At 38.6% G+C, this 11,303-nt stretch overlaps 1 protein-coding gene across 3 annotated transcripts in view; it reads right to left on the bottom strand.

Moving 5' to 3' along the window:
* LOC106870936 (thrombospondin type-1 domain-containing protein 4) overlaps positions 1-11,303 on the bottom strand; it is a 130,006-nt gene that overhangs the window by 24,472 nt on the left and 94,231 nt on the right. The window lies entirely within an intron of this gene.

Raw genomic sequence — 11,303 nt, 5'->3', positions numbered from 1 at the left:
GGGACACAAATACAGACTCACAAACACACACACACACACACATATATATATATATATATATATATATATATACATATACATATATACGACGGGCTTCTTTCATTTTCCGTCTACCAAATCCACTCACAAGGCTTTGGTCGGCCCGAGGCTATAGTAGAAAACACTTGCCCAAGGTGCCACGCAGTGGGATTGAACCCGGAACCATGTGGTTCGTAAGCAAGCTACTTACCACGCATCCACTCCTGCGTCTGTGTTGATAATTTCAATTGCTATAGTATTGAGTGGATTATTATCTGGCAGGTCTTAGAGCTGTTTTAAATAAGAAAAGCACTGTTCAAACCAAATTTGAACAGAGGTCAATTATTCCTTTCACCACTTTATAGAACACCTGTTGCCTTAACATGTATTTCGCTACACCCACACATGAGCTCTAAGATGTACCAACCCAGTTATGTCAAAACCCCCCAAAATATTTTTGCTACATATCTCTCACGTCACAGCTGCCTACAGAAGTGTCACCATTAGATAACTCTTACATCACAGCTGCTTCAAGATGTACTTTCTATAGGGCTTCTTTCATCAAATTATAGCGTTTTACTGCATAACTCTCACAATAGTTACCTTACAATACTCCATTTTACTACCACACGCACCTCTCACATCACAACTATATTATTTGTTTCTTTATGAAGTGCTGTTTACATTTATGAAAGGATAGAGAGAGATAGAGAGATAGACGGACAGACAGAAAGAAAGAAACTCTTCAATACAAGACGGAAGGATAATACAGATGAAAATACAAGTGGTGTTATTGGAAGGTGTGATTATTAATGAATGGTGCAATGTAAATATGGGAGGTAAAGGAACACGAGCAATGTCTTCAGCCACAGCTCTCAACTACAACTGCTAAGTGAATACACTTAATAAAATCTTTTGTATTTACCCACCAAGCATTTTTTTCTTAATTTTACATGACTATAAAACTTTGTCAATATTAGTTGTGGTTCTATGAAGGTGTCACGACCGTCTTCCGGTTTTTTCTTTGATGTAAGGGCGTGTGAAGTCTTGGGAAATTAAAAAAAAATTTAAAGTAGTGGGGAAACTCAAACATTGACACACACACGTACGTGCACACAAACAAACAAACAAACAAGCAAACAAGCAATATACAATGCTATGAAGACGTTTCAAAGAGTTTTACTTGGTCAAGGAAGAGGCAGAAGAAGAGAAAGAACAATATGTTTAAGAAGCACCAAAGCGAAGTTAAGTAAAGAAGTGATGTAACCAGCGGTTGATGGTAAACATAATCAACCAGCGGTTGATGGTAAACATAGTCAACAGTGTCTAACAGAAAAGTGTGAGTTGAAACTAATGCCTGAAGTGCGTGTGAGAAGTTGTAAGTAGTGTGTGTGTGTGTGTATGTGTATCTATCTACGTACGCAGTCATGAGTGCATATACCAAAGTGTATCACAGGTGTTGCGGAGTTAAGTGTAATACAAAACCTGTGCACTTGAGCGTATGTGGGAGAGGTAGAATGCAAATGTGTTTGTGTGTGTGCACGTGTGTGTAAAATGTATGTGCAAAAGCTAGACAAATCGCAGTAAACTTGTGTGTGTACGAGGCTGACCAAGATACTCTCATGGAATGTGACCAAATGAGGTTTATTTTCCAACATAGTACCCCCTTGTAGTCCACGCACTTATCCCATCAATGTTGCAGTGCTTGGATATCCCATTGGTGAAAAAGCTTTCGTCTTGTTGTTCAGAAAAGTAATCAAGTCATCTCTTTGTCTCTGGCTCAAAGTGGGTTCGTAAGTGTTCAAGGAAACCAACTGGATCGTCAGATTTTTCCCACAATGTGACCGACCTGGTGCGCTTTTGATCAGGTGCCAGAAGACGTGGCACCCACCGAGAAGAATCCTTTGTCATACCAAATCCCTTGTGCAGAATATTCTCAATTCCCTCGTGGGATATGCTAATAGCATTGGCTATTTGATTTATAGTAAATCACCTGTCATCCATCACCATGTGGTGGACACAATGTTTTCCACGATGGTGATAGTTGCAGGAGATCCAGAACTGGGATCATCTTCAAAACTCTCCCTTTCCCTCCTAAATTCAGTTGCCCACATTTGTACTTTTGATAAAGCTGAAGCATCATTCCTTAATGTAGCAACCATGTCAGCATGAATGTCGTTGGAGGCTGAACCGTTTTTCTGAAGGTATTTGATAACACCACGATGCCCAAATTTGTCAATTTTTCAAGAGAAGTCGCTCCTTGTCACTTTTAGAGGCTTCTTTGAACAATCAGATGTCAGTTTACTTGAAAAGGAACAATGTAGTTGAAATGAATACGTACAAGATTTCACAGCTCTAGCATCACTCCTTCATAGCCAGCCTATGAACTTTCCATCCCACCCTTGTATGTGCGCATATAGAGTATGTAGCGCGCGCGAATGCGTGTGTACGTTTGTGTGAAAATGAATATGTGGATTCTAAAAGAGTGGTTATAGAGGCTCTTATTATCCAGTGTTGTTTTGTCAGACGTCCCACAAATGTTTACTAAAACATGGTCAGCCTATGACCGGTTTTTACCTATATACAATATGCCACAGAGTTTCCATCTTATACACTGGATGACATTCAAGGTGATGCCAGTGACGCAGTCATCTTATGCACTGCTCACAGTTCACCTTAGAATTCATTTTAATAGCAAATAAATGCTTCACAGTCTCTGGTTGTTCATTTGTGATTTAATTACTAATACTTATATTAAAAGTCCGTATGACACAACTTACATTTAATTTCCTGCGAATAAAGTACAGCAAAGAAGTATGTTTATTTTTCAGAGGTTTCTTTTCTCTGGTTACTGAAACTATTTATCAAAAAACGAACTAGATGTTGAAAATTACTTTTTGAAGCTATCAGTTATACCAGGATAGTTACTCAAGTGTTTCTAATTGTAGTAATTAAAGATTTGATCAACAACGCTCTAATAGATGCTCCAATTAGTTTTAATTACTTGGTATTTTTTAATTAGACATAAACACGCTTCTAAGATATTTCAAAGAATTTTGATACCTTTAAAGCTACTTAGTAAGTAATAAAAGTTACAGATGGTTTAAATTATTCATGATTGACACGTTATCAGAAAGTTAGTTCAGTGTAAAGGAAGCGGAACAGCAATTAGATTAAAAACACCTAATTAGTATGCATGTTTAGGAAGTTGGTATGAATGTTTAGGAAGTTGATGTTTCTAACTGGAATAAAATATTCCAACTGCTGTTTCAGGATTTAAGTGTTTATTTTTCTAAACCAACACTGTGTGTTTGTGCGCGCGCGCGTGCATGCATGCAAATAACAGAGTTTGGTTTTGGGGGTTGAAAATTTAGTTGCGTTCCATTCCACCACTAACTCATTCCGTTCAATCATATGACTAGTCTGTTTGACTTCACTACTTCTACTATCGTGTATAACTCCACGATTGCCACGTGGTCTTCGGATGGTATCGGGATATGAGTATACAGAGCCAAAAGTCAACACACACACACCAATGCTTCTATCCACGACCTTTGTGTTTCTTCTGCTTGTATCATACTGTGCCGGCGTCTTACACACGAACCCTGCCTACCCACCTTCTTGTTCTATGCCCAGTCTTAAACACTTGGCACGTGCTCTGTCCCTGCTGAAGGAACTTATACATATTATCAACTCTAGTACTTGACTGGTACTTTATTTTATCGACTCTGGAAGTATCACATTTGACATGGGCAGGATTTGAAATAAATCAACAGAAATTTGTATTCTTTTCTTATAGGAAAGACAGAATGAAAAAGTAAGAAACTGTATTTGATAGCAAAGATTCCACAATGATGAAAAATTTTTATTACTTAACAAATTCCTACCTGGTTTTCTTTTATATTCAATTAACTTTCGCGAAAAAGAAAAAGAAACAGAAACATGTCTTCTCAGATTATACAGAGGACGATGCGAATGAGAGGTGTCAAGCATCTCTAGCGAACTAACTTTATTTATACAAAACACATTTAGCAAAACCAAATTTTGCCAAAGAATTGCGGCAGCATAAATTAACTAAAAATACTTTGGAAATAGAAATAGCAAATATTGTTGATCTAATCTCAAATACAACAGACTGCTGAGAGTTGAACTAATCTCTCTTCCTCTCTCTCTCTCTCTCTCTCTCTATCTATCTACGTACACGCAAGAGCGCGCGCACACACACACACACACACGCTCACAGGTTAGTGAGGACAGATAGCAACGTTGAAGTTTATCTGTAATATTTCATTGAAGCAGAATGTAAAGTGTCCAAAGTGAGAAGGTGAATTAATGGGCCGTAAGACTCACGAAGCAACACCAAAAGAAAATAATATCATTAGTGTGTGTGTGTGTGTGTGTGTGTGTGTGTGTGTGTGTGTGTGTGTGTGTGTGTGTGTGTAAAGGTGTAATGACATTTCAGCGATGAAATAGATAATTTGAGTAGATAATGATTGTGGAGTTATTTGTAGTAGAGTTTACTGGCTGCAATCAATTTAAAGCCGCATGCTTGACTAGGACTGTCAAAACTTCACGCTCACAACATCTATATATTCAACCATAAAAAAGATTTGCCGTCGGTCCTTCGTTCCATCATAGGAATCCCGTAATTACAGTTACATGAAGGTTAATTAACAGACGTTATTGTCAGGAAACTAGCGAACCCAAAAACACCGTCTTCAAAGAAATGATTAATGTTTTATAACATTAGCATAAGACCACACAATTTGAGAAAAGAGATAGATGAGTAGATCCACCCAGTATAAGACGAGTACTTTATCATATCCACTCAGAAAGAATGAAAAATAAATTTGACATTGAGTAGTTACAGTATTTGACTAAAGCTCTACAAGCAATTCAGTAACCAAAGACCTAAGCTTCAGTGACGACGATGACGACGACACTGTCGTCGCCGCCGTTGTGATATCAGTGAAAAGAGGAGTCAACGGTTCATACCTCGTGACCGCCGCTATCTGTTATAAAGTGCTTTATTCTCAAATAATTCACTCCACTTTGTGGTAAATAGTTACATTGGTAGATAGAGATAGCCTACTAGTGGCTCTGGTAGACCCCCTGAAGAGGGATAGACGCACTGGAATTCGTTCCGCTTGGAACTGCAGGAAAGTGGTGTGAGAGGAGAGAATTCCTGAGAGCCGGGAGATAGTGGCCAGCGTGGGGTACGTGATTGGGATACAATACGAAGAAAAAGGGGGAATAAAAGTGGATGTAGAGGAAACCCAACTAGATGCGAAGAGTAGGGGCTTTTGTACATTAGCGTAGCTCGGGTGTGTGCCGCCCGGAGCGGCCCTTCCGTTTGCCCTGGACTCCCCAAAAAACAAATATTACCTACAGCAGACCCAAAAGTGCCGCCCCTATGTCCACCCCAACACCCGCTAGCTACGATAGTGCTTTTATAGTAGTAGCAGAAAACTCGAGAGACGAGACACAGTAGGTCTGTGAGCCAGAGATTGGTGTATATTGTTGAGTGACTTTACGCCAGTCAGTCGAGCGCTCTTCTCTTGGGGCAGAGTCTATGTAGCATCAACACAACAGCAGTATTGAGAGCAGTACTTCATTATGGGCCTCTCTTGAACTTTGTAGAGGGCTAATAGAAGTTTGGAGACGAAATAATATCTGGCCAAGAAAAACCAGCTTTGGAGATGTAGTGATTAGCCGAGTTAAGGATACACCTTCGCCACCGAGCATTTGAAACAATCACGTGGGATCTAGAAGCGTCCGTTTTAAGTTTAAGTGAAGGATGGTGGGGTGACGATGTCCCCTTAATATGTCCACAGATTTTTTTTTTGCTGTTGAAAGAGACAAGATGTGGTATAGCCCCAGTGGAGGATATTTTCAAGGTCTCTGCAGAGACAATGAAGATTTGGTGTGAAGTGTCTATGTCGAAATGGGATAACGTTTTGTGACAGAGTTTTGAGATGAATGAAGAGTGGGAGTTCTTTTGCGTAGGGATGGATGTCGTTGAAGTGGCAGTAAGCAAGTCTTTGTTAGTCTATAAATAATAAGTAATTAAATCCCTTTCTGGCGTGCCTGACGACCAGAGTGAGTTGTTTTATTGATTATAAACAGGATTCAATCAGGCCTACTGTCGCCTATAAATGAAAAAGGGCCGTAGTTAAATTTGTAGAGGATCCTTATCGCAATTTCTCACGAAATGGGTTATTCATGTATTGAAACGTATTAGAATTCCATTAAGAAGCTTTTATCGACTGTTGCTTGGAAATTTATCTCAACTTTCAGATTCCGATGACGACTGTAATTGTAGAGAAATTTTCACATATGTGCACTCGTTAGCAAGAACGGATGTGGTCACGAGAGAAGAAAGAAGGGGAAAAATAAAACTTGCACAAGACGCCATTGTCAATTAACACAGAATGGGGAGTTTCTATTAGATAATTGTGTTTAAAGAGTGAATATTTGATAATTCTATGTTGACATAAAACACAAGTTGTGTAGAATTAGACAAGATTTACTTAGTTATATCAAAAGTGAAACCCATATTCTCTTGAAAATATGTTCAACACGAAATAAAAGTAAAATGAGAGACACATAAATAAGTTAAAGAGATGTGTTGTTTTGTAATAGTGGAAATAAAAATACATGCTTTTTAGGTCAGTCCCGATTCGATAAATCTATGATTAAAGTGATTCCAGCTATGCCCAATCCACCTTACTTGCAGACATAATATATGTATAATTATCAATTGTGTCCTTCCTTATTTTGAGACAGTATGGTATAATTTGTAAAAGATATAGTTACTATTTCTAACAGGCTGAGCAACAACGTAGAGCAGGAGTGCAAACGCATTGTTTGCACTTGCACTCAAATATGAAACCACTCACTGAGGCTGTCACTAAAGACCTACATAAACATCCAACACCAAAAATGTTTCAAGTTATACATGTATGAGTTTGTATGACTTGAAGACTCATTGTATTTCTTATTATTGATTTCTTTCCTCCTACATCAGTTCTTGTACACCAAGGATTCACTTCTGGGATTAAAGAACTGGTATGGAGACATTGACTTGCAAACAAGAATATGGATATAACGGAGATAGAAACATAATGGGTAAGAAAGATACAAAATTACAACCTGAGAATGGTATAGTCAAAGTATTGAAATATTGGGGTTCAAACAGTAAGCTGCAAGAGGGACTCAGTTGCTAAAATGTTTAGTTACTTCTGTATTTGAAGATTAAGGACATCACAACAGAGTGTATAAGATTTCAAATCTCTCACTGACTGACTGAGAAACTGATTTACCTTTCTATAATTTCTCATACACGTGTGTGTGTGTATGTGTGTGTAAGAGAGAGGGAGAGAGAGAGAGAGAATTTTAAATATAACGTCAAAAAATAGTTTTAAAGAGTAAAATATTTACATATTTTTGCTTTTTAAAGACCAGAAAATTTCTTTCTTAATTTCTTTTATATTTAAAGTTCTCGTGGTTTTATGTAAATAGAAAAATTCTGTTTCTTCTGTGTGTGTGTGTGTGTGTGCGCGCGCGTTTGTACTTATATTCGTGTGAGTGTCTGTGTGTGTGTGTGGTGGGTGGGGGTACATAATATAAACATTGAGATTGTATTAGACCATGTTCTCAGAACGTAAGCAATTACTGATTCACAGTTCCACCACATGGTAATTAACACTAATGATGAATAACCAGATTCTCTAGACATTATTTAGCACTAATGAGAACAGAGTAATCCTCATTAGTGTTAAAACCTCGTCCTTAATTCTAAATTGAGCACCAGAGTATCCTTTGGAGAACTAAGAACCTGCGAGTATTCCCCAAATACTAAAAGAAAGAGAGTGAAGTATACTTAATATGATCTTTACATCTGTTTGACAAGTAATTTAAAATTTTCCATTATAATTGACTGCATTCAATAAATTTAATACTTATAATTAAATATGAAGATCGTCACCCTTTAATAAATGAGTGTTACGTGACCTGTTCAATTGTTTAATCGCTGGTCAGCTCAGATCAAACAAACCTCTGACCAAACGATATTCTAGCCTTAACTATCGCATCTTTTGTTTCCTACCTCAGAATATCTAGGATCACATCATCTAATGTGACTTTTTTTCTTTTTAAAGGATTGTAGAGTGTAAACGGCTCTATATTTCTACCAGGGCAAGTCATCCCGTAGTGAGTTTTCTGGCTCAGAGGGGTGAAGGCAGTGAAGACGACCCCAAACTGAATGTCTTAATGTGTCACCATCCCTTTATCTCAAATCAAATTACACTGTACTATTAAATAAGCACTAGTGCTATACTGACTCAATTCAAACAACTAATTCCGCACAAGAATTAGGTTTTACAGCAGATGAACAAGAGATAAGTTCTTGGCTGGTCGTAATCACAAGAAAGTTCTGCTCCTCAGTTGAAACCATTTCACGTCACTTATGCCATTAATATTCTATAGAAAAATATAATCCGTACAACTTCCACCTGCGCTGTATCTTTCTAAAAGTATCGAGAGAAATGGTTAGCTAAACAATTACCCAAGTTCAATATGAGGATCAAATGGTTTCATTTCATGACAAAAAAATGTCACCTGGTTTACCCCGCGCTCTAAACCTGGTTATCCAGTCTCCTATATAGCTACAATTTGTTTCCAAGCAAATACCCATATCCGACATTCCCAAAACAAAATTTCGTCAGAAGAAGACAGAAAAACAAGAAAAATTCTTACCGATTCCTTTGACCATGATTGGTCCTTTTACTTCACTCCGGCACTAAAAATGCCTCCAGGTTAGACAATACTACGACAGTTAAAACATGGAAGAAATGTTCGCACTCAGTAACATCAATAACTATTCGTACCAATATTGTCAAGACTACATGATGAGAGCGATGACGGAAATGGCAATGACGGCAATGATGACGGGAACGACGGTGGACATTGATGAGAATAATGACAGAAATGACGTTGACGATAGTGATGATTATTATGACAGTGATGACATTGGTAACAGAGATGATTGTAGTGATAGTGATTATGACGATAGTGATGACCGATGAGAGTTTTGAAGAGGATAAAAGAACTGAGAATGATGACAGAAATGGCAACGACGACGCTGACGGCTGTGATTACATTAATGATAGTGATGACTGGAATGACGATGATTAGTGTGATGATAATGATGACAGTTATTGCAGCGATTAGAGACGGCAGTGATGACAATGCTGCTAATAATGGCAGAAATGAGAGACGACGAGATCAGCAGTAATCACAGCGATGACAATGAGGATAGGGATAATTGTGATGACTTGATGACAATGATGAGCAAAATGAAAGAGATGGCAATGACGACAGTGATGAAAAATGATGGTAGTAATAACAATGCTGACAGCGTTACGACAGTGATAATATGGATTACAGAGAGGGTGATGACAGCAATGTTTGTGATGTCAGTCATGATTTGGTTAACGATGACAGTTGCGTCAGCGATGAAAATGATGATAATACCATCGAGCTATTTCTTATGACCAGACACATGACTGTGCATTAAAGAGAACAATATTCTCGATCGGATCAACACCAGAAATACTATTTCTGTTAACGACCCCGAATACTTGGATTTAATGTTAACTTTGGGTTTAAACGCTGGATAGTGAGAACGGAATCAAACTATATAAACAGTGATATTCATATGACACTCATCATACTGATATTGTCACCAGCCCGTCACTTTCCTGTTTGGACTATTCAATACTCTTGATAATAACTCCCTCGCATCGCCCCACCTCCCGTGTGGGAGGCGTGATAGACGGTCTTGGCCTTCTATTAAAAGTCTATTTATTTCTGGGATGTTTTATGGGAATTTAAAATCTACCCCCACTACACGTCTGGTGGTGCATGCTATGGAACCAACAAGTGTGATAATCAATGTTGATCTTTGCAATGTTTATACTCAGATCGCAGACAGACGTAATTAAAGCACTGTGAAACACATTTAATTTGATGCTCTTCTAATTCTACTAATTCATTGCCCTTAATGGTTTCAGATTTTGGCACAAGGCCAGCAATTTTGGGGGAAGGAGTTTGTCGATTACGTCGACCCCAGTGCTCAACTGGTACTTATTTTATCGACTCCGAAAGGATGAAAGACAAAGTCGACCTTAGCGGAATTTGAACGCAGAAGTTCAAATATCGCTAAACATTTTGCCCGGCGTGCTGACCGCCTTTCATTGCCCTAAACAATAATAATTCTAATTGAAATTGATTATGCACAAGGCCAGAAAATTTGAGAGGTGGGGGCGTTAGTTAACACAGTCGACAGTAGAAAACGATAGAGAGTAGGATTACATGAAAAGTGAAAATAACAGTAAAAAAATTGAAAGAAATATTCTCCTTCAAGAAGGGAGACCTCTGAGGGCAACTCGTAGGAACCCCACAAAACAACGGTCAGCCTGAAACTCAGATAAGTACACTCTCTTAATGTAGTACACTCAGATAAGTACACTCCCTCACTAAATCTATAGGTGCATTTTCAGATTGATGTCCGTTTAGCTCAGGCCATGCTCGCTACTCTCATCTACCTTTCAACAAATTTGCTAGGAGGCCACATTCCCCGCCCCCGGCTCCAGCCCCTTCAATCCCATCCAACATGCAACCTTTTTCGGTACGTGCACCGGACACTGTACAATGACTGTTCTCCCCAACCAAAGGAATGATGATAACAATAACAACAACAATGACAATAATCCTTTCTACTCAAGGGACAAGGCCTGAAATTTGGGAGGAGATGACTAGTCGATCACATCGACCCTAGTGTATCACTGGTACTTAATTTATTGACCTCGAAAAGATGAAAGACAAAGTCGACCTCGGCGGAATTTCAATTCAGAACGTAGCAACGGGCGAAATACCACTAAGTATTTCGTCCAGCGTGCTAACGATTCTGCCAGCTCGCCGCCTTAATGATAAGTCTTTTGTCGACTCCCGTGAGAACGAAAGGCAAAGTTGATCTAGGCGGAATTTGAACTCAGAACATAAAGACGGCTGAAATACCGCTAAGCATTTCGTCCGTGCTAACGATTCTGTAGGGTGGCAGAGAAACTGAGACTTGGGAGGAATTTGAACTCAGAATACGACAGACCGAAGTTAGAAACCGTAACTATAATTGTACAGCTACTATCAGCTACTGGTAGGAGCAAGCATGCCAGTTCCCTCATATTAACAATATAATGGTTTTAATCTTTTGGCATCAGGCCAGC

Source organism: Octopus bimaculoides, chromosome 12, assembly GCF_001194135.2.
Source record: "Octopus bimaculoides isolate UCB-OBI-ISO-001 chromosome 12, ASM119413v2, whole genome shotgun sequence".
NCBI classification, from domain to species: domain Eukaryota; kingdom Metazoa; phylum Mollusca; class Cephalopoda; order Octopoda; family Octopodidae; genus Octopus; species Octopus bimaculoides.
The sequence above is the reverse complement of the archived record's forward strand: the minus strand, read 5'-3'. Positions and strand labels throughout refer to the sequence as shown.